The sequence below is a fragment of the Nansenia antarctica genome (assembly GCF_963989245.1).
Source record: "Nansenia antarctica genome assembly, chromosome: 14".
NCBI classification, from domain to species: Eukaryota; Metazoa; Chordata; class Actinopteri; order Argentiniformes; family Microstomatidae; genus Nansenia; species Nansenia antarctica.
The window spans coordinates 23,170,376-23,174,242 of record NC_137684.1 but is presented as its reverse complement, the minus strand read 5'-3'; positions in this window follow the sequence as shown (position 1 = coordinate 23,174,242).

Here is a 3,867-nt window from a genome sequence, read left to right as displayed (position 1 = left end):
TGAGTCAGTAGAGACAGTATGCATTGAGACTGGTTATGAATATTAATGGAGGTAGGCAGTCTCCTGTCAGGGAGGTGTTGATTCAGAGAAGGTCGGGTGCGTCGTTCTTGTTGAAGTGGGAATATTGTGAGGACGGGCAGTCCGACCGTACTGTAGCTTCATCCTGTTGGTTCCACCGCCCACAATCCTCACTCCATAAGCCCTGGACCCAACGTCATAATGCAGGGATTGTTTACTTGGCGTGCGGTAGAGACCTTTAGCCCACATACCTTATCATCTGGTCATGAAAGCACATGGAAGTATATACAGTGCAGTGTTGCCCCTAGGTTTGCTGCCGTGAGGGGGTGGCATGGACCCCCACCCCAGTCCGCCCTGAGATTGGGAGGTTGTGAGTTCGATCCCCGGCCGAGTCATACCAAAGACTATAAAAATGGTGCCCGATGCCTCCCTGCTTGGCACTCAGCATTAAGGGTTGAATTTGGGGGTAAGTCCCTGCGACATACCAGTGTCATGTCCAGGGGGTGTACTTTACATCAAGCTGCCTTACGCCACGGAAACAGGAGATAGGCTCCTGACCTATGGGCCATAAGTCATTACCACTTTCTCACCTGGTTCTTGCTCTCGCCGTGTCTGTGTGTGCCGACTCCATGCTGCTCTCTCTCCTCTCTCCCTCTTTTGTTGTCACCCAAAAGGCAAACATAACAACCAAGGTTTTCTTTTGCGTACTTCAGACACTTCATTAGTTTTGAGGTCGTAGGAAAGTCTTCTTTCTGCAACTCTGCCATGTAGGCCTTTGTTGTTGTACTCTTGTTTGCTGCTCTTTTGCAGTGATGTGTGGGTGAGCATTTCTCACAAGATCTCTGGCCTTTTCTATCAGAAATCCATCAGAAAATGTCCTTGGTCTTCCAGATCTTGCCTCGACTTAAATTGTTCCATTTATTTTCCATTTTCTGATGATGTTTCTGATGGTGGAAATGGGTAGTTTGAAACGTTGGGAGAATGTTTTCTTCTCCTTGATCGTCTTGATTCAGACATCCTTGGACAACTGTTTAGAGGAACCCATGATTTTTAACACTAGTACATCTGTGCATTTTTTACCTACTTGTAAATTAGCCTGCCTCCAACACAGAAAAAGCGCAAAATAGCTTTATACTAGCTTATCCTGTTGTGATTTTGTAAGGATACTGGGTGGTAGAACGCACATATCCAGGAAAAGTCATGAAAGGAGGGTCCTGAAATTTGATCGAGTGCAAAGATATATAAAACAAAAAAAATACTCACAGGGTCAAAAGACCCCACCCATGGCTGTTCTAGTGTTAACACCAGACACAACAGTCACCAGAGTCGGATACTTTAGAAGGCATGGAGTTACTTAAGAATATATAGTCCAACCCTGGAATTATATTCACCTGACTCATTGAAGCCCTAACCAGTAAATCATCTTATTCTAGGCCTTAATAATCATCTTCTCAAAAGGTAACAAAGAATAATCCAAAAGGGTTTTCAAGGTTTTGCACAGGGTCCTTTCTTTCATTTAAAAACTCAAAATGGTGTCTAAACTTTGTAGCATTTAGTGTTCAGGTTTGCTTTCAATCACTTGGAGATTAATTGTAACAAACCAGGGGTGCCCAAAGTTTTGCACCCCACTGTATGTGTGTGTGTGTGTGTGTGTGTGTGTGTGTGTGTGTGTGTGTGTGTGTGAGAGAGAGAGAGAGAGAGATTCATGGTCTCTGTAAGCCTCCTCAAGGTGTTGAAAAATGCAACATGACGTACTGCAGAAAAGAACAAAGCTACAGAATTTGTGGCCATGTTCTTGTCTTGTGATGTCATCCAGCCATACAACATTCAGTGTGTGTGTGTGTGTGTGTGTGTGTGTGTGTGTGTGTGTGTGTGTGTGTGCGTGCAATAAAGTTAAGACCCCCTTCCCTGTGCAGCTGGCCTTCCGTACACCTGTGATCAGGCAGGACACCCAGCCAAGAGACAGTCTGGAGCCGACTTTAGTGCACTGCCTCAGAAGTGCAAGACACACACACACACATACACACACACACATGCACACACACACACACACACACACACACACACACACACACACGCACACATCCTTTAGAATCTGTAAAGGACGTCCTCCGTATTCCACAAATAGCGAGGCCTCTGTACTGACTAAACTGACACTCTTTCATATGTTGCATTCAGCTCTTCGCCAAGGTTTTTATGGTCATCTATTATGCTGCAATGTCAATAGGGAGTAAACATGCATTAAAAAAGTAGAAAGTGTGGCTCTGGCAGGCTACAGTGTATTTTATATTCATGTACTTATGTGGAACTGTCGAAGGGAGAAGTCGACAAGGGTCGTTTCCAACTCTACTGAAGGACAATGTCGAGAGAGAGAGAGAGAGAGAGAGAGAGAGAGAGAGAGAGAGAGAGAGAGAGAGAGAGAGAGAGAGAGAGAGAGAGAGAGAGAGAGAGAGAGAGAGAGAGAGAGAGAGAGAGAGAGAGAGAGAGAGAGAGAGAGAGAGAGAGAGAGAGAGAGAGAGAGAGAGAGAGAGAGAAGCATCGACTTTCAGAAATAATGCAGAAGTTCCAGGGCCCCCTCCTGTCACAGGTCTCCAAAGTGCTGTATCTCTCACACACATGCCATTTGACAGTTTGACTGCGTACTGACTACTGTGTGTTTTAAGGGAGAGACCGCATTAAATATATATACGGAAGTATCTCTGTGGGCAGGTTGGGTCTTCTTCGACCAGTATCTCATTTCTCGTGTGCGGGTGTGGAGTTAAAGGCCCCCCTCGTGCTGCTGCACAGTGAAACAGAATAACTCTGCCGCAGACAGGAAACGATGTGGGGCAGCTTCATAGCAGTGTTATCATACAGCAACAGCTGCAGCCTTTTTTTACCTGGGCGACTCAGGCAACGAATAGCACGCCGAGCCAGCCCAGCCCAAGGGTCATGCATATGGCATATCCAAGGTATCTGCAGGGTGTGTGTGTGTGTGTGTGTGTGTGTGTGTGTGTGTGTGTGTGTGTGCGTGTGTGTGTGCGTGTGTGCGTGTGCGTGTGCGTGTGTGTGTGTGCGTGTGAGGTGAGGGGTGTTGATCTGTACACATCGGAAGCAGATGTTATAATAAATTTTACATTGACATGTTTTGCATTTAGCAAACACCTTTATCCAAAGCGACTTTGACAAATACATTTTGTCTAAGTAAGTGAATCATCTATCCATCAGTCAACATAAGAACAAGTAATCTATGCTAGGGCCTAAGGAAGAATGAATATATATATATATATATATATACATTTTAAAAAATCATTGTATTTACAGTAGAGAAACTGTACAGGGGGGTAGAGGAGATGAAGAGGTCTTAGGAGGGACAGTTAAGATGTAGCCTGAAGAGGTGGGTATTTAGAACCAAGGAGGAAGAGCAGCTCAGTCTTGTTAGACAGAGCAGACAGGTCCCAGATCAGACATGTCCCAGATCAGACATGTCCCAGAGCAGACAGGTCCCAGAGCAGACAGGTCCCAGAGCAGACAGGTCCCAGAGCAGACTGGTCCCAGAGCTTTAGGCAAAACACAGCAAAGCTACCATCAACCCCCTGTCTCGAAACAAGATTAAATTAACTTACTTAGTCTAAAGAACAAGCTTCACCAGTCAATTCTAAATGTATTTAGTCCTGTTCCAAGGTGAGTAGGAGTTACAGTACATGCCTTTCAGAACACACCCTCCCACTGGAGATTGACCGGTTTACCGGTTGACAGCAATTGGCTTCAAACAGGCTTCAAACAAATTGCTTTCTGCAAAAACTAGGTCCCAGAGCTTACGTCAAAACCCAGCAAAGTTACCGACAACACCCTGACTTTAAATAAGAT